This window comes from Cryptotermes secundus, unplaced genomic scaffold (assembly GCF_002891405.2).
Source record: "Cryptotermes secundus unplaced genomic scaffold, Csec_1.0 scaffold584, whole genome shotgun sequence".
NCBI classification, from domain to species: Eukaryota; Metazoa; Arthropoda; class Insecta; order Blattodea; family Kalotermitidae; genus Cryptotermes; species Cryptotermes secundus.
In genome coordinates this window covers 2,007,024-2,030,655 of record NW_019735468.1, presented here as the reverse complement: position 1 = coordinate 2,030,655, position 23,632 = coordinate 2,007,024, and the positions used below count along the sequence as shown (strand labels likewise).

Sequence of the window (23,632 nt, the reverse complement as noted above, 5' to 3'; positions counted from 1 at the left end):
AACTTCAGTCACTTGTCACGTGACAGTATCGTTATCGGAAATCCGGATAGTAAGAGGCAATGTGAAAGACCTAGACGTCAATGGGAGATTAATATCAAAACGGATATTAGAGATGCAGATTGTGAGAGTGTGTACCGGATTGGATTAATCAGACACGTGATAGGGACAGGTGGCAGATTACTGAGAATATGAACATTTATCCTCAGATTCGGGAAACAGCTGGGAATTTATTGAGCATATGAGCTGTTGTCGATTTCTTACTGGTTTCCTGTCCATGGAAATAGATATGTAATATTTTGACTACTATGTCTACAAGCCGGAAGGTCGCGGGTTCGGGTCCCGATGAGGTGGATTTTTTCAATTGACTTAATCCTTCCAGCCGTACTATGGCCCTGGGGTCAACTCAGCCTCTTAACAGAAAAGAGTACCAGGATTTTTCATGGGGTGTAAAGGGCGGCCGGCACTTTAGGCTGAAAACCTTACTGTCTTCTGTGAGCCGACTGTTTAGAAAATGTGAGAACCTCAATGTTACACAAATCTATGGGCCTCCATTGCCTGTTACAGAGATAGCTTTTAATATTTTTACTTATGTAAGTTGAAATTAAGGCCGCACCATAGCTCAAGCGGTTAGTCGCTGGCTTCCCACCGCGGCGGCCAGGGTTTGATCCCGGGTCTGGTGAAGTGGGATTTGTGGTGGACAAAGTGGCGCTGGGGCGGGTTATCTCCGAGTACTTCGGTTTCCCCTGCGAATTTTCATTCCATAAAATTCTCCATAATCATAATCACCCTCGGCAGGTTACAATAGGCCAATCAGTGGCCGCCGTGCCGAGTAGACCAAGTTGGACTCCACACCTCACTAAGCGAATTAAATAAAAGTTGAAACTAGACAATAGTACACTTAAGAAGGAAATCAATAATGTAAGAAAGTATATAATATTATAAACTGAAAAAGGTACAACTTAAATTCGATAGGCCTACGAGTTTAACACAACTGACTCCAGTTTGACGTCACATTCGTGAGTACTTGACGCATACTCCCTAATGTCCACAATGCAGCGAGACAAGAGACAATATGAAGAGGTAGTACCATGTCATATGATATAAACATTTATTTTAATTTCTGTGTAATAAATCAAAATGAGAGATATGCCTTTATATGAATATTTATTTCACTTTTTATACATGTCCATTAAGTAAAGAGGCAACGTGTGAAAGCAACCCCTCTGAGAAGAATGCAGCTACTGTTGCTATGGTAACAGATAAACTGAGTGCAATGGTGGCATATACAACAAAAATTCCCTCACGAACTTAAGGAAATAAATCAAGACTGAAATTCAGAGGAGACACAGGAAACACGACCATCTTGCCTTTCTGAGTGCTTCATTTGTATTGTGTCCATTATGCCCCATTTACTGTTAAGTCGGCCATTGAATATTCGCAGGACGAGTGTAAACTGAAGAGGTTAGAAATATAAGTTACTGTCTCCTGATTTGGAGCAAATTACAATTCCAAAATTTCTCAGATTTAAAACGTAAGTTGCACTTACGCATAAATTGCAATGTATTTTTGTACAGAAGAACCATTCTCGTATTCGAGATCAGAACCTAGCAACGAGCATAAACCATAATATAAAGAGTACAGAAAAACAACAAAAATTCTTACTTCCTTATTCCGTCTACTTAATTCGATATCAAATCCATTAAAGTTTTCCAATATCACTGGATAACCTTTTGCTCAGTTGTAATCACCATTAGTTCTCACCACTTCGAGTGAAAGTACAGTAGTTACCACTTTTGTCTTCGCTCGTTAGAACAGTGGAGTCTTGGGTTCCTATCCAACTCGAGGCATGAATGTCTGTCTGCTTTATTCTCTGTTTGTGCTACGTAGCGGTCTTGCGAAGGGCTGATCCCCCGTCTAAGGAATCCTACCAATTGCCTAAGATTAAGAAACTGAAGTTAAATGAAGCTTTTCACTAAAGCTCCATGCTCTAAGTGGGAGCAACAGGAATAAAAGAAGCATAAGTAGAAGTTACCCATGTTGTTATGCCGCTCATCATCTTCATATATTCTGAGTTTTTGTCAATATGGAGTAAAATTATTCTTTCATATTATACTTGCCTTTGAGCCTCATAATACGTTTCACACGACACCATTTTATTTCATTATACAACGTATAATTCGTCCACTTCCTCGCCGGGTTCGGGTCCCTACAAAAACTCTTACCTTATGTTTACCGGGGATATTTCGCCAGTGGATATAAGAAGCAGTACTTTAGAGAACTCAAGAGCAGAGATAAAACTTCAGCTAGAACAACTGGTGATTCGGCCGGACTTCAAACAGGGTACGTCCAGAAACTCAAGAAATGTAACCTATGTGCTAACCTGAATGCCGGGACCGTGCCATAGATCAGACGGTTAGTCGCCGGCTTTCCACTGCGGCGGCCCGGTTTCGATCCCTGGTCAGGTAATGTGGGATTTGTGGTGGACAAAGTGGCACTGGGGTAGGTTTCCTCCGAGTAATTCGGTTTCCCCTGCCAATTCTCATTCCACCAATACAAATCTATCATCAGAGGCTGGTACAATAGACCAATCAGTGATTGATGTACGAAGTGGACTCAGTCTCACCCCACCCCACAAATAAAAGAATCTGCAATCCAAGTTCCTTTCCAGAACGTACTGCTCACTTGTTTCCGATGGAGCCTGGAGTACCCGTGTAGTAAGGTATCAATTTGTCGTAATATTCCTGTTTCTGCCTTTCGTGTAAGGCAGCTTCGTAAAGATGTGTTAATGACACAAAATAACACGCTGTCACAGGTAAGACAGAATTGGTATATTAAATTCTCACTAATAATGGAAATATATTGATTGAAATTGTAACGAGTCTTCAGAAAGAAGTCTCTTAAAATATTTCTACGTTAATCGCCCTTGCTTTCCCTAATGAAGTTAAGTGAATAATTGCCGCTACAGACAACGTGGGCCTGCGTGTCTGGCCCTGATTAGTTTTCTCTGCAGCGATGTCTCCAGGTCTCAGTCTCATTAAGTCCGAATTAATTCTATTCCTCTTTTGTTATTGGTTACTTGTTCAGCTTGAAATTACATTGGATTTGAATTGTGACAAAACCAATTCACTCAGCTGCCTTAATTAATCTTGTATTTTGCTACTTTTTATCGCTATCATTGTACCCATTACAAGGCAGCAAAACACAGTGCTTTTCTTAAGGATCTGATAGTCGCTCAACTCGTCAAGAGATTTCCAATCTTTTATGTAATTCGATATTTCATTGTTGTTTTCATAAGTATCTTCCAGCGAACCCTTTTCCGGGCCAGCTGAATCCAGTCTACAAACTCACGTCCTGTCTTACGATGTAATTAATATTACGATAATTCCCATCTAGCCGATCACAATGGCCGCGCGGTCTAAGGCATGAACCGTCTTCGCTCGTTCGAACGCTGTTATCGTCTGTTCGAACCCCACTTGGGGCATGGATATTTGTGTGTGTTTATTCTGTTTTGTGTTGTTCTGTATGTAGGTAGCGGCCTTGCAACGGGCTGACCTCCTGTCCAAGGAGTCCTACTGACTGTATATAAGATTAAGGAACTGAAAAATTAGCCGAGGACCGAATGGCTGTAGAACCACAGAAGAAGAAAGAAATTCCCATCCTTTCTTAGGTGCTGGAAGTGGGGTCTTCCTTTCGAGTTTACCGACTATAATATTGTACTCCTGCATCATGTCACATATTCGTGCTACGTGTCCCGTCCGTCTACAAATCCTTGATTTTACTACGCTTATAAAATTGGAGACTACACCTTACAAATTTTGAAATATCTCATTATTCTCCGATAGTAGGGGCAACTGGAGTATGTTGAATAACCAGTCCCACAAAGCCAATAAGTAGAAGTACTCTAAGTAACACTAGGACTTAGTATTATGTCACAGAGCGAAAAGATCATGATTATTAGAACTGCAAACAGAAGGTAAAACTGCATAATGAGGAACTTCATAAATTGTACTCTTTCCAAGTAAAATTTAAATGATCAAGTCAAGGAGGACGAGGTGGGCAGGTCATGTAGTGTGAAAGAGGGCGATGAGGACTGCATATAGAGTATTGGTGGGAAAGCCAGAAGGAAAGAGACGATTAGGAAGAAGAAGGCGTAGGTGGGTGGGAAATATTAAGATGAAGCTCGGAGAGATGAGATGAGATGAGATGAGATGTTATGGATTGGATCGAGCTGTCTCAGGATAGGGACCAGTGTATGGCTCTTGTAAGCACGGCAATGAACCTTTGGATTCAATAAAATAGTGAGAAATTTTTACGTAGCTGCACAACTGGTGGCTTCTCAAGAAAGATTCAGTTCCATGAGCGAGTGAAACAAAAAGTATTGCGCATGATTATTATTATTATTTATGTTAGTGATTACGTAAGGATATAATTTTCTGGGATCGCGCTTAAAACAAAGCAATTCTAGTTCCGTTTTTAACGTCTTACCCTTCCCGAATAAATTGTCAACTGTAGCTCAAATATCATCTGCCTACAGCAGCTCGCCTCAGCAGGCCAATCAGCGAATCAGACATCGAAAATATGGCTTTACTTATATTATTACAAGAAACCCACCATGTTTAGAGTGTTATCAGGGGCATCATGACGTTCGTAAATCATGACAGTTTTCTTTCGTGAGTATTAGGAACTTACGGTATACCGCTTAATTATTTGCACATTAATATACTCCCAAAAATACTATTTTTTTATTTTTAACATTGAGTTTGCGTTCTGTTTTCACACACACACACACACACACACACACACATATATATATATATATACATATACGTATGCTCATGCCTACGAATGTATTTTATTTTTTCACCTGTCAAGTCTTCCTACTAAATATACAAACTTCGTTTACTTTTGCTTTTGTATTGCTTCCCGTCAAATTTACCGTCGTCTCCTATAGGCCTACCATCTTGGTGCACGATACTTCGTTGAACTTAAAAGAATAGGTCTAAATAGCATTGAGGTTTACTTCCCATTATACGGAAGAACTCTAAGAGCTTACCTGTTCTACTCATGTCTCTCATGGACTGCCTTGTGGTCCTAGCGCGACACTGCGTTCAATGTTAACCTAGTCATGCTGATTCTCTGTTTTCCATCACACTTTTCCTTGCATACTGCGCCTGCGTGTTAGTTCGACGGCAATCTTAAGTCAGGATAATCGGAATTCAAACCGCGCCGATACAAATCACAAACGCTACTGAAAGAAAAGGAAAATTTGTCCCCGTGCTTAACGAAATAAGCACTACGCCATGAAGGTGTATGGGGGAGTGGATATATAGATCGACGTTTCTTGATCTCGTCACCAGCTGGAGGTGAGTGGTCAGCTTCATGCCCCGCTTTACCCCCGGGGAAACAGCCCCCGGTGCCCATTGGATAGGAGGCTAGGTGAACCACAGAGCCGGTCTGGACGACATGAAGAAGAGACAAATCTTGACCCTACTGGGACTAGAACTTCGACCCCTTGGACGTACGCTATCCCGGCTCCTCACAAGAGTTACTGCTAGGGCCAAAATGCTTGCTATACTGCTGGGAAATCAAGGAAGAGAATTTCTTTTTTTCATTGGCGCTACAACCCTCATTTGGGTCTAGGCCTACCCCCATGAAACTCTCCGTTTCACTTCGGTTTTACTGGATCTTAGACATACAGTAGGACTCCTTGGGCGGGTGATCAACTCGTCGCAAGGCCTCTCCCTGTACACAAACATAGAAAAACGCACACAAACATCCGAGCGAGCGAAGACAGTGCATGTCTTAGACCGCTCGGCCACCGTGACCGGCAAGGAACAGAATTTTGGTTCAGGATAATACAGCAACAGAATTAAAACAGCGTAGTATAGCACATATGAAATGCTGCTTGCGTGACTCTACAGACCAGTGCGGTCCTAAGGTTTCCGTTTTCTGGGTTTGTGAATCTTAGTTATAGACAACTGCAAAGACTCCTTAAATGTACCATTTGCCCTTCGCGATGCCTCTCCACTTACGCAGAGCAACACAAACACAGACACATTCACTCTGTAAGTATAGTTTGAACCCACGATCCCAGTGATCAAGTAGTAAATAAGAGCACACGCAAGCCCATGACGATTTTACTTAATCTGTTAAATAAATTAGGGCCTAGTGGAGTGGGACTAAGTCCCTTGTACTGCGGCCACTTCTGGCCTATTGCACCAGCATCAGATGATAGGTGAGGGTGATTGTGGAGCAATTGGTGGAATGAAGATTGGCAGGGGAAACAGAAGTACTCGGAGAAAGCCTGCCCCAGCACCACTTTGTCCACCACAAATCCCACTTGAACAGACACGGGATCGAACCCGAGCCGCCGCGGTGGGAAGCCAGCGATTAAGCGCTTGAGCTATGGCGCGGCCAAATTAGGCCTAACGAAAATGTTAGGTCGCGAGACAAATATAGAGGTGATACTGCATACGTAATTGGAGGGTGAAATTAAAAGCTGAAAGAGTGAAAAGACCACAGAAGCCGATTTCAGATCACAAGACAGGAAGGACATATGCCTAAAACTACAAACACAGTGTCAAAAGGGAAAAGATCAATATTCGGGGAGGTTACAGCATCGGCCATTCTAAGAAAGTGTATATGTACATATGTCCTATTCCTAACGGTTTCCGAGGTAGAGATATTTCACTGTACACTGCACGGAAGAGCAACACGTCATGTTCTCACAAGAGTTGCAAAGTGCATTGATGCTGACGGTGGAATTTTCGAGAATACGTTATACTAAATAAACTCTTCTAATTTTCTCACTTGACCAATAAATATCGGTATCAGAAACAGTAAGTAATATCTCTTTCTTATCAACAATTTTGGGACTGTACGGTGAAATAGCTCTATCTCGAAAACCGTTCTCAATAGGGCACGTGTACACATGCAATTTTTGCTTAGAAAGACAGATCCTATGACCTCCCAGAATAATTACTTTTCCTCCTGGGACACTCTATGTATAATTCAGTCGGTACAGCGTTGAGCTACAGGCTGGACGGCCGAAGTTCGTTTCCCGGCAGGAAACAAAAATTTTTTCTCTTCTCCGCAGTGTGCAGTCCGAATTTGGGGCGCACTAAGACTCCTATGAAATAGATATCGGAGTCTCCTTACGTGGGGGTAGAACGGCTGTAGCGTGAAGCTGACCAAGAATATTACAATACCTCCACTCCCCTTCACGTTTTCATGGCATGACGCTTAATTAAACACAGGGACAACATTAACGTTACCTTTTACATAAGTTACGTAGCCGAAGTAAATTTTAGGCCTAATCCCAAATTCTGCATTTTCAGAAAAGAAAATCCAATGGACCCAAAATTTCTGAAGATATTTTTGATGTGTATTTTATTTATTTCATTCTCAAGTAGCGCCGTTTCGTAGAATGCCCGTCGTTTCAGTTGCTCTGTACGTAGCGCCATGGGAGGGCCAAGGGGCTATTGTCTGGAGCCGACAGAACTCCGAGCTGCGCCAGCAGATAGAATCTCGGCGGCAGGTTAGACAGAGATGGGGAGTATTTGAATTGCTATAGGGAGAACATAAAAAAATATAACTCTGACTACAGGGTGTTTAAGGCAAGCATTGCCTACTAGAAGAAAACAATCTTCTGGGATGTGGCGCCATGTAGATATTGTGTTAACCGACGTTTCGGAGGAACGTCGGTTAACACAATATCTACATGGCACAACATCCCAGAAGACTGCTTTCTTCATAGTCACCTTCATGAAAACCTCAATTCTTACATATTGCCTACAAGAGTTCAATTTAAATTAACGCCAGAATGAGTTCCTCAGGATTATCTATGGCATAACGTACTCGAACGTAGGAAACATTCTTCATCCTTATATTCTAAGTCGAGGCCCGAACTCTTCTTAGTATAGCTAGTTTTCCATAATTTACCATCGTATTGTGGCACCAGAGTACAATTTGAAAACATGCTTCTGCAGCTTTCGAGGATTAAGCCGTTTGGCCTGTTCTGGTTCTACAACTATTAAATATTTTGACAGAATTTCGACCCATAGCAAGTTCTGTAACTACGCAGGATAATATAATACAGAACGAAGTGTAAATTGTTTCTCTGACTGGCAGTTTCAAATTATTAGTTATTATAAAATGTTTTGCTGGGCTTCTCTTCCATTAATGGCTGGAAATTTATTGGCAACATCAGGGCCTATCATCTCTCTAAAAGGACCCTATCAATGGAATTAGAAAATTACACTTGTATTAATTCTTGTGACCGATCTGTGGTCTAGTGGTCCCAGTTATTGGCTACAGATCCAGAGGTCCGGGTTCGATTCTCGGCACTACCAGATTTTCTGAGAAGTAATGGGTCTGGAACGGGGTTCACTCATCCTCGTGAGGATAATTGAGGGGCTATTTCAAGGATATAGCGGCTCCGGTATAGAAAACCGAGGTTAACGGCCTTGCGGATCCTTTGTGCTGACCACGTGACAGCCTCTATCCGCAAAAGTTGGTACTAACTTCGCTGACAAGCTACGGTCGCTGGGTTGGTACAGTTCGCATGCGGACTAAAGCCTCTGAGTTTGTTTTTTTATGTATAAAATACGAGAATTCCTATAAGGATCAATTGTACTAATAATTTTATAACAATATGCAGAGCAGATGCTTATATTTCTTTTTCAGAAAGCATATACTTAACTTTTTAAACACACTATAGAGACAGACGTTTCTTTGCGATATTGTGTATAGTCTAGGGTCTTTGTGATTTGTATTGCGGGAAAGTTGTACCCCAGGGGTTGGCGGCACTGAGTTGGAAGAGGGAGAAAGAACATAACCGCATTTGGTGGTCTTTGAGATCAACACGACCTAACCCTTCGCCGATCCGCAGATACAACAAGCGGAGACGCACTGAATTAAGGAAAGTGAACTGGAGCGGAATTGGGCTTGAACTGTAGCTTCCTAAATACCTTTTTGGTAAAGTGTCTTTCGTGAAAATTATAAGAGAGTTAGAATTTCGGGTCTCCTATAGATTTCCGTTGTGATCGTCCAATAAATTCATGAAATGTTAGTGCATTACGACATGTTACGTAGTAAAATACGAGAAAGTGAGCCGTTCTTTCTCTTTCGACTACTGAAGAATTCATATTGTATCCCTGAACTCACGAAACTCAATTCCTGCACAGCATACATTACAGGGGCGGGGATTTGTATCTTATTGTCACAAGCATGAGGGTGAAATATTTAACACACATACTATACTCGTACACTATCAATTTACTTATCTGTTCATAGCCGATGACAGTTGCCGCGGGATCTAAGACATGAACTGTGTTCGCCCGCTTAAAAACTGGGGCCGTGTTCGAAACCCACTGAAAAATGGATGTTTGTCTATCTGAATTTTTTCTTCTCTTGCTCCCACTTTGGAGCACAGGGCTGATTTCTCAGATTCATGATCATTTTACAGATGGTAGGATATCTTGGATGGGCGATCAGCTCGTCGCAAGGCCTCTACCTAAACGTAGGACAACACAAACCCTCTCTCTGATTAAGTAACTCTAAAACAGTGATCAAAGTTCATTATGGACTATATCGTCCACAGAGTAGAACATTAGTAGAAAATTCATAATTCTATTTCCCCCCCTCCCTTTGGCTCTACAGCCCCAATTTGGAGCTTGGCTTACTTCCATGAAATTCTTCGTTTCACTTCGGTTTACTAGATTTTAGATATTCGGTATTACTCCTTGGGCTGGTGATGAGCTCGTCGCAAGGCCTTTACCTGTACGCAAACACAGAAACACGCCGGCGCGCTCATACACACACACACACACACACACCAAACATTCATACCCTGAATGCGATTCGAACCCATGGTCTCGGCTTTCGATTGAGCAAAGACAGCGCATACCTCACACCGCTAGGCTACCGTGACAGGCATAATTCTAATTATTCAAATTAATTTCCTCAGCGCCCCGTGAGTATTCAACGGGAAATCTCACATTTTTTGCATCAGCTTTCGCAAGTCCTGTATTCCATTCCATTGCTACATATTATCAAACGACGCACTGAGGCCGACATTTAACACCATCTCCCACCAATAATATGTATAAATATTTAATTGTATATAATCTCCTCTATACAGTAGGTTACATTTTACGTATCCATATACAAATATTATCAGCACTCACATAATAGACATGATACCCTGAAACAAAAGACAACTCGCTCGTTCGTTTCCTACTACATAAATCACGTTCAGGCTAGACATTTCTCTGCTAACATGATTTTGTCTAATGACAATGACGTCACGGTTACTAAAATCTTTATATATATATGACTATTATGATTCGTAATTCTCTTTACGTTTTGTGTTCACAAAGATACTTTTGCTATACTTGCGATATGCAGACACGTATTGGTTTACTTATTGCTAATTGTTTGTCTTGCTCTCCCGACGTTTTGGAAGTACATGCTGCAACTGTCTTCAGGGTGGGGGTGAGCAGGGATAGTCCGTATAGTCTCTAGTCCAACAGACCGGCGAAGGAATGGGTGGAAGCTGATGACTTTTGCATGCAGAAAGAGACAGTGAATGGGGTTTTGTGCAATCCGTGTCTCTTAAAAAGGGGATTATTTTGTTGTCATTTCCGAACTCACCCTCCCCGCTGGATCGTCCCGACCCTTCCCCCCTGAGATCTGTTTGACCAGTACACATGTATATACTCAGTCACTCTACCCATCTCGAATCTGAATATAGAGGCAGTATCGTGCCTTCGAAAAGTCAACGACTTTACCAACTTCCACACGAAATACGAAATCCCAGAGCAGGTTCATTATCGACAATGAACAACCTTGAAAACTTAAAATCAATAATTACTTATTGTTCATAAGAGTTTACTGATAAATGCAATTACAAGGCTAAAATCTTACAAAATTTTATTCTTGGCTCTATACTTTCCCCAATTATGAACACGTCTCTCCTACTTAAATCTAAACTCACCAATTTAATCCGTTCCTCTTATACCTTAGGGTGTCGAGGCTCTTTTTTTTTTTTTTAATTTCGATCATTTTTCAGACAGTAGGACTCCTTGGGCGAGAGATCAGCTCGTCGCAAGGCCTCTACCTAAACACAGAACAACACACACGCAGAATAAACACATACACATTCCAATCAGTAGTGCATTGTTTGGGATTCGAACCCACGAGCCCGGCTTCCGAGCAAGCGAAGACAGTACATCCCTTAGACCGCTCTGCTAAAGTGACCGGCTTAAATCTAAATATGTTTGAAAATAAATTTTGTTTAAATAATTTAACAAATTGGAAGTAATACATAAATAAAGTTAGGTCTAAGTTTCAACGTTGAATTCCTTGAATCACTTCATCTCTTAGCAGTGACAACGTTAAAAGAAATATAACGAGAAATCCAAATGCTCTCGCAGTTCATCAAAACTGGTTTTTGTCACGTTGTGGTTAACTACAGTACTTATCGCTGTGACGACAGCTGAACATTCTTATCTCTACAGTAAAGAATTCTGCTCAAGATTCCCCCCTCAGTGCTCCGTCTCGTTGCGAGTGTCATGCAGTTACACCTGCTCGTCTGGGTAGTGTGTCTTCAGCTGAAGAGACAGAGTTCTACAACCTCACAAACTAACAAAAGGTTTTGTGGTCTGGATATTCTCAAATCAGGGCATCATAATTTTGTTCCTTTCAGTATGTGGTACCTGAAGTCACCACCGGATGACAGAATTTTTTTTTCTTTGGCACTACAGCCCCAGTGGGCCTAGGCCTACCTCCATGAACTTCCGTTCACTTCGGTTTTTCTCGATCTTACACATTCGGTAGAACTCCTTTGGCGGGTGATCAGCTAGTCGCAAGGCCTCTACCTGTACACAAACACAGAAAAACGCACACACACAAACTAAACATCCATGGTCTCAGTGGGATTCGAACCCACGATTCCGGTTTCCAAGCGAGCGAAGACACTACATCCCTTAGACCGCTCGGCTACCGTGGCCGGCAGGATGACAGAATTCCTGATCATATTTCGGCTCACAAACCAGCTAAGGAAGCTGATGTTTTCGTGGTTTTCCTCATTTCCTCCATGCAAATACCAAGATAATACCTCAAATTAAGCCACACCCCTTCTAATTTATTATTCACCAACCGTCTCGTCATTCGCCGGTATTTATTCTGAACTACTCAAAGTGTTCGTTAAAAGTTTATAAATAAATAAACAGGTAGGACTAAACAAACAAATATATTACATTTAAAATGGATAAATAATAATTAATTAATTATTATTTATATTCATTAATCATACCATAAATTTCACAGCACTACAGTGAGAGAGGCTTCCTGTGTGCTTAGCATATTTTTCGACCCTGAAGATAGAGGCAGTAAGTTTCTCCTAAGGACAGTAATATTCTACAAGACTACACGGCGCCACATTCAAAATACATGATTCCTATCATTACATATTATTTGTAAGTTTTGTTTATTAGTAATTGTTACCCTTTCTTCATCCTTGATAACGCAAAAGAAAATTGAATATTTAATACCCCATGATAATGACTGCGGCAGTGATACGGGCATAGTAAGTGCTGCTTTACGTAAATTCCATCTCAATTTGTCACAATTGCGTGGTTGCTTTCAAACCACAGACAGTTAAATTTTACGCCTCCAATAATATTTTTCTGGTATATTTTTAAAATATCTTCAAATAAATAACTAAACGAATGCGTGTCTGTATGTGCCTTGTACGAGTATGTAACAGTTGTTTTAAATAACAAATAACTAGGCAGACTTACGCCAGGATAGCAGCCCACGGACACAATATCTGGACCACCCAGTTGTGTGAAGCATGGGACCCCCAGTTGCTATGCTCACGAAGGGAGGGAGATAGAACCCGCGCCACCTGCCAGTCAAGGTCGGCCTAACTGCAATAGACTTAATATGACATTGAAATGAAATGCGCTAGATGCGATCCCGGGTCTCTTTAGAGGCAACCAGACTGTTTATAGCTGCCAAAGGAACTTGACACAACAAGAAACAAGTCCGGAGACGAGATGACGTGGCCTGAGTAGAACTTGACTTACTGCTTATGCTCACTCGGTCCAACTGTCTGTCTGGCTTTGAGACATCCCGAGACCGACCCTGCTTTTCGCGCTTTTATTCAGCAACATAATTTGGAACGTGACTTGTCATGTTTCAAGAAGCCGTGTTTTATATTTAAAAGGAAAATTTACTTTTTGAAGTCTCAGAACACCAATGTTCATACTACGACAGTTAGAAGGGACAGAAATTGTACTCCTTCTGTAATGACTGACCGCCTCTATAGTCTAGTGGTCAGAGTTCCTGCCTATAGATCCAGATGCCCTGGATTCGATTCCCGGCGCTACCAGGTTTTCTGAGAAGTAGTGGGTCTGGAACGGGGTCCACTCAACCTCGTGAGAATAATTGAGGCGCTATTTCAAGGAAATAGCGGTTTCGGTCTAGAAAACCGAGATCAACGGCCGTGGGGATCCGTTAGGCTGACCACGTGACATGATTGGCAGGGGAAACCGAAGTACCCAGATGATAGGTGAGGGTGATTGTGGAACAATTGGTGGAATGAAGATTGGCAAGGGAAACCGAAGTACTCGGAGAAAACCTGCTCCAGCGCCACTTTGTCCACCACAAATCCCACTTGACCACACCCCGGGATCGAACTCGGGCCGCCACCGTGGGAAGCCGGCGACTAACCGCTTGAGTTATGGCGCGGCCCTTCTTCAGGTTTGCTTCACCTCTAACGGAACATGACGATATTTCAATTATCAGCAGTAGCTTCGTTCAGTGACCGGCGCGATGGTAACACCACTTGCAGAAATGCCCTTATTTCCTTTGCCGTGTCCATCCGTTTGCCTGTCCTCGTGTTCGAGCCTAGCTGCAGACATTTTATTGCATTACTCAATGACTGACATATGAAATTACAAAATAATGATTTTGTAATGATTCTAGAAATGCTCAAAATACGAGGGCTATTCGATAAGTGACTTCCGTTTATTTCAGGCAAATAATGTAGGAGCGGGTGAGAGCTCGCGCATGCGTGGTAGTGCCACATGACTCATTTTCTTGTAAACCATCACATAACGGGTCATCTAATGTTTGTTCTTGTCCTGCCGAGTGAATTATGATGTGTCCTGCGATTGATAAGCCCGCCAGCTGCGAAATTGCTATGTTATCCTTTTCATCACACTAAAGACATCAGTGCTGCGGAAATTATGCTCGGTTTACGGCAAAAATCTAATGAGTAAGGGAACTGTAAGACAGTGGTGTAGAATGTTCAAAACTGGACGAACAATTGTTCACGATGAAGAGCTAAGTGGTCGACCATCTGTAGTGAGTGATAATCTTCACAATGTTGACAAAACATTTTTGAAAACAAAAGTTTCGTGTGCATTTCCACAATTTCCACACACTCTTCTCTACGAGATAATCACAGTTAGTCTAGGCTGTTGCAAGTTCTGAGCAAGATCGAATCCGAAAATGCTCACGGGTGCTCACAAAACGCAGAGAATTGTTTCGGCTTTGACTTCTTTAGAGCGATACCAGAAATGCTTTGGTGAATTTCTTAATTACGTCTTAAGAGTAACAAGTGATGAAACCCGGGCTTCATTTGTGTTGAAACAGCAGTCAAAGCTGTGGATGCACACAAATTCACCAAACAAGCAGAAAGAGCCGCGCCATAGCTCAAGTGGTTAGTCACTGGCTTCCCAACGCGGAGGCCCGGGTTCGATCCCGGGGTCTTGTCAAGTGGGATTTGTGGTGAACAAAGTGGCGCTGGGGCAGGTTTTCTCCGAGTGCTTCGGTTTCCCCTGCCAATCTTCATTCCACCAATTTCTCCATAATCACCCTCACCTATCATCTGGGGCTGGTACAATAGACCAGAAGTGGCCGAAGTACAAGGGACTTAGTCCCACACCACTAGCAATAAAAAAAAACAAAGGAAGTTGGCCTAAAAGTAGGCAGTCATTCAGGAGGCACTCGGCTCGAATCCCGACTGAGAACCAAATATTCTTACTAAGGACTTCTTATGTCACTCGAGCCTAATAATCTGGCGAAGTAAAGTAAAGTAAAGCTATCCCTGTACCGGGCCGTGAAGGCCCACAGGGTTGTGAGACGTTGAGGGTCCCACATTATCCAGACAATCGGCTCAAAGATGGCGGTAACTGGTATTGATTTACAACATGAAATGGTCATTTCCTTTCACATCGCTTCGTATTGTTTAGTCGTGATCATTCTGCCGTAATTTTGTTTCACAATTTAAGCATATTGTAAGTTTACCCAATAAATATGGGCCTAAATTTAAAATTTATTCCTAAAGATTATTTTAAACGTCCATTACAACGTACCAGCCCTATACTGTCAACATTCGGACTGAATTAATTTTCTGAGTTCAATGTTTTCAGAGTCAGTCAGAAGTAACACGCAATTCTGTCGCTTGTGACACGTTGTAAGTCACCACTTTAGAGATCTGTGTTCCGTAAGGCATTCGGGTTCGAGACTGCCCGAATTATTACTGTGTTAAAAATCTTGTTCCTATTGCTGAGATCTTACACATATATCTTGTTGGCCTTGTTTCCTCCGTATTATGTATTCCGTCTTGACTTATCGAGATATTTCTTGCAAACAAAAACGAAACCATTTCTCCTCCCGAAGGGTATATTTCGATTGTGTTCACGCTGTTCAATTAGAAGGAACACCGTTGCCATAACGACAAGCCTTGTCTTCACAAAAGTCACAAAAAAGGAGAGGATGCGGGCCATGGAAGTCAAGTCCCACCAAAATGTTTCTTGTGTCTACACAGTGTTTCTACTTGTTCGACAACAACCCGATGCGCTGGAGCTCCAATTTTTGAAGCCACATTCCGGTCGCTTGTTCCTCAGCAGTAATGCGCCTTAACAGGTCCAGTTCATAAAGTGTTCAGGGCACCTCATTCGTTCTTGTATGTTCTTTCTCCTCTTGAACATAATAATATATAGGCCTATCTACAAGCAGAGTTTTCAGTCGATGCCGCTCGCCGTGGTGGGCCGTGTTACAGGATGTTACGAAATTACGCTCCCTATTCTTCAATATCCTTACTACGTTACAAATAATTTTTCCGGTTTGAAATACAATTGTGTGTGCTGGTTCCTCCTTTATGTGACTACGCTTTTAAATGCTTGGAGAATGATAAGATTATTTGCACCAGCAGTCAATTCTTGTGCGGTTTGCTTTCCGATATTCTCAGTGGCTATACTGTAGAGCAGGCATGTCCAACTTCAAACAGGTTGTGATCGACTTTTTAGTGTCAAAACTGCCAATGATCTACCACCCCCTCCTATCGTCGTATCTCGCTTTATGCAAAAATATTGGTAAAATTAACATGACACATGATGTTTGTTGTAAAAGCAACATATATTGAAAGTGCAGACTACTTTAACACGTATTTTCCTTTCAAAACCTGAATATAATAATATTATATTACAAGTGAATTTACATGTTTTTCACGTGTAATTTCCTTATGGGCCTATGAGATCTACCAAAAATCGTACCGCGATCGACGCATTGGACATGCCTGATGTAGAGCATCAAAGGGTGGCACGGTCGATAAGTTGAAAAGGACTGGATGGAAGCGACCGTAGCTCACCTGGAGGTAGGCCTGATGTCCTATTACCTACTTCCATGGCGTGACTAAGGAAACCCACCAAACTTTCGGTAAAGGTAGCCCGTCTCCTGGCCGAGATTTGATCCCGGGATCTCCAAAATAAGAAACAGGAATTTACTCAGTAGATCGATCATCATCATCATCATCTCAGGTATTAGGTCATTTGTCTGTTTCACGCCATTTATTAATGAATCCTGAACTAAAATACTGTAAAGAGCACTGTATTCGTGCACTTAATACTGAGTGTGATACATGTTTACCGACGTTTCGTAAGGGTAAACTGCCACCATCTTCAGGGCCAAAAATAAGCCAGAGGAATTATAAAAGCAAATATATTTTTCCGATATACCGACACAAATATGGGAGACGGGATAAGGAGATCGGAATAGCGACCAATTAAGGGCTGGACGGCCGAGGGGTCGGAGTTCGAGTTCCGTTAGATGCCCAGATTTTTCTCCTATCCACTTCGTCCAGACCGATTCTGGGGCCTACCCAGCTTCCTATTCAAAGGTACCGGGCTCTCTTTCCGAGGGGGTAAAAGGAAAGCTGATCACTTAACTTTATACAGTCCTGAGGTCAAGAATGATGGAGCTATACCTCCACTCCCATATACTTCCTTACAGCGGGTTGCTTAATTAATGAAACATAGGGACAATTTTACTTCTTTTTTAAGGACGCAGATATATACACTGTAGTAACCATATGCATGAAGCAGGAATAAGAATTGGGCCGATGAAGTTCAAAACCATTTATTCAAACCAAACGCTCCCAGAACCAGAGGTTTACATGATTGTATCATTATTGCATATTGTCATGGAATCATCCTAAGCCTTCACTTTCCTAAGTTGTTTGAAATTACGCGTCACGTGACATTAATTGTGGAAGAATACAGAATATCTATAAACACTTAACGTCGTTTTGATTCGACAAGATTCGCTGCCGTTTCTAAAGAGGAGGAAAACATGAACATATATATTTTTTGGGGGGAGGGGGGTTAAGAATAAACGTGCGAGCCGCACTAGGCTCACGTGCCGCCTTTTGGTCAGCCTGAAACTGGCCTGAAACAAGTGGCGCTGGGGCAGGTTTTCTCCGAGTACTTCGGTTTCCCCTGCCAGTCTTCATTCCACCAATTGCTCCACAATCACCCTCACCTATCATCTGGGACTGGTACAATAGGCCAGAAGTGGCCGCAGTACAAGGGACTTAGTCCCACCCCACTAGCAATATAAAATATAACATCAGTGACATCTTCACCACCCATGATTTATTCAATAGCAACTTGAATACACAATAACCATTCATGATTTTACGTCACTATAATAAACAGTCTCAGAAGTTTCAACTTCAATTCTTCAAAGAATTTTACAAAATATAGAAACAAAAAATTGCCCTATGGACATTACATTTTACTCATACATTCGTATATGAAATATTTCTGCACAAAAGTCTGTCTTTATAAACTGAAACCAATAATTGTCTTTAGTGGTTTAGGTCATAATAGTGTTACAGACATTCGAGACACGCCCTCAACACAAATTAATATTACCATTCTTCTGACTCCAAATCTTTTAATGAAAGGTTGTATCAGTTTAAAGTCTGTGCTGAATTCCAAATGTTTACATTTACAAGGGAAAATATTGTGTTTGAACTCGATCGTATTACATTGAAAATCAAAAACCTCTCTCCAAAACAAGTTTTTCAGTCTCATGTTGAAACTATAGTCAGTAATATGTAGATTGCTTTTCAGTCAAATGAAATTATCCAAGGGACCCTCAAGCAGGTCAAGTGTAAGGTCCGTGTGAAAAGTGCGTCTCTTCCATAAAGTAGAGCTTTAGCGGTACTGCAGTTCCGCAGTTTAGACGTGGCGTGTTCTACAGCGGTAAAGTTTTCTACCACAATTTATTAACGGAACATCATTTCCTGTAGAAACCCGTTACTATTACTCGAAATGGAGAAAAGTCATTTTTTTAGTTTTAGGGAGGAAAAATAAAACTACAGACTGATAAATAACTATCAAATAATTTTCTCATATTATTGTAGGTATTTATTTCAATTTGAAGAACATATATCTATTATATTTAATTTAAGATGTTTTTTATTTTCTTAAATAACCATTCTTCTATCAGATTTAAACATAGTTACATACACACAAACAAAACTCAGCTAAAATTTGAAGCCTCATCTTAATGTTGGAAACAAAATCAAGTTCTTATAAAGAAAGAATTGCCACCTTCTTGCCTTCCATCTAACACCTAAGTTACAGTTATTCTTAATTAATTTGATGTTTCGGAATACTTTAACAAGTCTACATGCTGTGAAGTGTTGAATGGAAAGATGACTGGGAAACATGAACTTCGGCGAATGTGAGGACAATCAATCGCGACCTGTTTTAATGTACTATCGCAACATTCACTTGAAGAAAGTGAAGAAAGTGAAGAAAGCCACATGAACCTAAGTTACGAGCGTCAGACTCTGAACCCACGTTGAACCTGATGTAAAGAAAAGTAAAGATATCCCTGTAACAGGCCGTGGAGGCCCATAGGTGTGCGTGACGTCGAGGCTTCCACATCTTATAGACAGTTGGCTCAAAGATGGCGGTAAATTTATCAATCTTACGCGCCGGGCGCCCTTTATCCACCAGAAAAATTCCGGGTACTCATTTCTATTAGAGGCTGAGTCGGCCTCAGGGCCATAGTGCAGCTGGAAGGGTTAGGTGAATTGAAAAATCCAATGATTTCATCGGGACTTGAACCCGCGACCTTCCGGCTTGTAACATAGTGCCTCAACCAACTACGCTACTGCGTGCCCCAAAGAATGGACCACAACAATACAATATTCGGGCTAAATGCGATTATGAATTAGGGAAGTTGGGAAGCATTATGTCGCAGAATAGGCTGAGACGGCTTTCACTCTGGCGGACCGAAGTGCACTGATAGGCTGCTCCTCTTGCCGGACGTCCACAAGTACTCCGGCAGATTTCTTTTAGTTACTTTGGGGTGGGGTGGGGTGAGGCTGAGTCCACTCGGTACGTCGGCCACGAACTGGCCTACTGCACCACCCCCGGATGTTGGGTGCTGATGAATGTGGAGCCTTTGGTGGAAATAGAATTGGCGGGGGAAACAGAAGTACTCAAAGAAAACCTGTCCTATTGTCACTTTAAATCCCACGCGACCTGACCTGGGCTCCGGTAACATGGAAGTAAAGAAGCACATGTCTGGTCAGTGACTCGCGAGACCAAGCAAAGGGAAGTGACCAGTGCTGGTCACAGTCTTCCTCCCGTAGAAGAAGATCCCAGTTTCAGAGAGGTAAAAGTATGGGAAAATAAAATTATGGTCATGGGTCGCGCAGTAAACCGAAATCAGGATTAACTACGCTGGCGAAGACCAGTATCAATTTACCTGACCGAACGATCTCCCCTCCACATCTGCCTCGCATTCGGGATAAAACAATTTTGGCTGTCGGACAAGAGGCCTTCTACCTTACTGCGATTGCTAGTGTTCTCCGCATTGTCAGGAGAGCGCCACTGGCTATGTCTTCCCATGTACTGTCCTGTCCAGTACAAGCATTCACAGTCAAGATGCAGTTTCTCACTGAACGCTATAAAACCAGTGTTTTTACCAAGATTTTTCGAAAATAATTACATAAAATTTTTAGCCTCTAAATTTAAAAAAGTTTGACTTTAAAGTATTCTGACGACGGTGTACGCTGTATAGAACTATAAAGTTTATTTTGGACTCTATCCATTGTCTGGTATACATAAGACAATTAACCACGACGTTTCGGAGACTGGATCTGTCTCCGTCCTCAGGTGGATGGGGCAAGATAGATCTGCTCAGCTGGGCCCGTTAGAAAGAGCTAGTCTCAATCACTTACAACCTTAAAAAAAATTTTCGAAGTCTCTCCAACATAACTGACTTTGAATCTCTCTCTTCCACTGAAGCATGGAACGTATATACTCCAAATTCTATACCTTCCAAAAACAAGAAAGTAAGGGAAAGAATGTCATCTCCTGGAATGTGACGCCGTGTAGATATTTTGTTAACCAACGTTTCGGAGGTACATATCGCTTTCTTCTTCAAGGTATAAGAAATCCGCGAACGATGAACCAGCTTGAGCAGATTTCTGGTTCATCGCTTTCCGTAGTCTAGGGGTAACGTTCCCACCTCGACTCAAGGTACGCGGGTTCAAACCCGGCGGAGATCGTGGAATTTTTAAGGGCGGAAAAATTCAGGGAACAAGTCCTCCGGGAGGGAGTTTAAGCCGTGGGTCCCGTGACGTAGATTTACGGCACGTAAGAGATCCTCATGTCTCTAGGTGACCTCTGAGCAAAATTAGGCAAAATGTTTCCCGCCCTAGTAGTTTCCAATGCCTCCGGTAGTTGGAGAAATTTATCGGGTACAAATGCCAGTAGAGGGCCGACCTCTCTGGCAGAAAGGGGAGATAGCGGGCACCGGTATCGGTAGGGTATGGAGACAGTAGAAATTAAAGGGGGACTTACAATAAATTATTAGTCGCGGTGCATGGGGAAACCCACCCCCTCTTTACTGAATAACTGAATATACCCTGAAGATGGAGACGATACGTTCCTCTGGAAACGTCAGTTAACAAAATATCTATACGACACCACATCCCAGAAGACGGAATTCTTCATAGTCACCGCCGTGAATACCTCCAATCTTACAAGTAAGGGAAAGTTATTACTGTGAAAATTTGAGCACCGAGCCGTGAAGATATAAAGGTGAATGGAGTTATACCTCCAGTATTCCTAACCTCGTCACTGGATGAAGGTGACTGGCCATCTTCAGAACCTGTCCACCTTATACACTTTCAGAAAAATTCCTGCACACGCTAGATAAGCTGGGTGGGTATCAGGATCGGTCTGGTAGCGGTGGCGAACAGAATAATTTATAACACTGTCTGGAGTCGACTCCCGTTCATCTAGTACATAATTTTGGCTCTACAGTGACTGAGCTGCCCGGGATACAAAGTAATCCTACGTTAATTATGATTTTGTATAACCACTGTCCATAACGTTAACTTGTTGCAAATGAAAACTGATATTACTATACTAAAATCACTAGAAATGAGTTAGTAGTAGTTTTGGAAATGAGACATGTGGACGTACACTACTTAGTTAGTTAGTTATTGGAGAGGGTGGGTTTCCCCATGCACTTAGACCTGTATTGGTCCATTGTTCTTCCCTCTATGATTTCTACCAGTCTCTATATCCTACCGGTACTGGTGCTTACCATCAGTCCCGCCCAGCCAGCGAGACCGCCTCTACTAGCTGAGAGGTATCTATAATGCTTTCCCCATCTACCAGAGTTATTAGAGACTGCTGTTGGGCGGGAAACGTCCGTAATCTGGCTCAGTGACCTCCTTTGTAGATATGAGGTTCATTTACGTGCCGTAAAGCTACAATACGGGACCCACGGCTTAGAGTCCCTCCCGGAGGACTTGTTCCCTGAAATTTTCCGCCCTTAAAAATTCGACGACCTCCGCCGGGTATTTGAACCCGCGTACTACGAGTCATGAGGTGGGAACGTTACCTCTAGACTACGGAGGCCGCTGCACTACTTCGTTATGTGTTTCTTTAATGCGAGCTGTAAAAATAAAGCATAAAATTCAAGGAAATTCGGAATTTCAACCAGGCTGACAGCCTCTGACATGTTTCCTAGCGACAAAATTCTCATAGTTTGGGCGCTTCAAAAAGGGCCGTTCGCACGGGTCATTAGGTGCCTAATGAGGACTGTACAGTCTCCTTTGAATTGAAATTATTTAAGCTCCAATTGTGAAGTACTGCAATTACGGAACACAGCAGCTAGAAAATTGTTTCGTCTTTGAGAGTAGCTAATTTTTCCACAAACAAGTTTTCATGTGTTCGGTTATACTGCAGAAATATTTGTCGCAATGTAAGATTATAAATTAATTTGAGGCCACATTAACAACTGTATTACCTTACTGATGCCTTTTTCAAGTTATCTTCATTATATACATATAATATTCGAGGATAAAATTTCACTCGGCTTACTTATCTCTTCATTTTATTATTGAGAATTTCCAGCATTATAGATAAAATACGTACAGTGTAGTCTCGAACTCCGAAAAAAATCCATTCCAGGAGACGGTTCGACTTTCAAGTTGTTCGGCTTTCAAGTTAAATTTCCCCACTTAAAATAATGTAAATTGTATTAATTCTGTCCATACTCCCAAAATGTACCCCATATTAAACATATTAAGTGCCTATTTCAAAAGATCATGCTGGTGAATAATGACACAATAAGTACATTTAATTTCAATAATAATAGTAGGAGGGATATTACTGTTCACTGGAAGGTGAATTACCCTTCTTTCATTCGGAATCCACTAGTTGAAGTTGTGGTTCATTAAGATTACCACCAATTGATTTTTCTTTTAAGAGAAACCCGTCTAATATCATTTGTTCTTGTCTATTTTTTTTTTAATTTCTCTGAAATGTTGCATTACATTGTCATTAAACAGGTTGATACTCCTGTTCACAAGAGCAATATTGGGGCGCCACTTATCTACAAGGCGTGACGACCACGTGGCAACCACGTAAATTTTTGTTCGATTTTCAAGTTTTCGTTCAAATTTTTCGAACATAAAACCGTACGAAGTTCGAGGATCCACCCTATTTATGCACACAGTTTTCATTGTGTTCCTAATAACTAGCTATGCAATCAACTAACTAATAGTTATCAACTATTTTTCTATTGCTAGTGGGGTGGGAGTAAGTCCCTTGTACTGCGGCAACTCTGGCCTATTGTACCACCCCCAGATGATAGGTGAGGCTGATTGTGGAGCAATTGGTGGAATGAAGATTGGCAGGGGAAACCGAAGTACTCGGAGAAAAGCTGCCCCAGTGCCACTTTGTCCACCACAAATCCCACTTGACCAGACCGGGGATCGAACCCGGGCCGCCGCAATGGG

At 41.9% G+C, this 23,632-nt stretch overlaps 1 protein-coding gene and 1 long non-coding RNA gene across 3 annotated transcripts in view; one reads left to right on the top strand and one right to left on the bottom strand.

Moving 5' to 3' along the window:
- LOC117282704 overlaps positions 1-23,632 on the top strand; it is an 82,574-nt gene that overhangs the window by 15,232 nt on the left and 43,710 nt on the right. The window lies entirely within an intron of this gene.
- LOC111869376 (optomotor-blind protein) overlaps positions 1-23,632 on the bottom strand; it is a 276,854-nt gene that overhangs the window by 248,461 nt on the left and 4,761 nt on the right. Inside the window, exon 1 of one of the 2 annotated variants that reach the window (XM_023860866.2) lies at positions 5,054-5,209. The exons of the other annotated variant lie outside the window; for it this stretch is intronic. The gene's annotated coding sequence lies outside the window, so the exon portion shown is untranslated. Of the gene's footprint in view, positions 1-5,053; positions 5,210-23,632 lie in introns of those variants that run through there. 2 annotated transcript variants of the gene reach the window in all.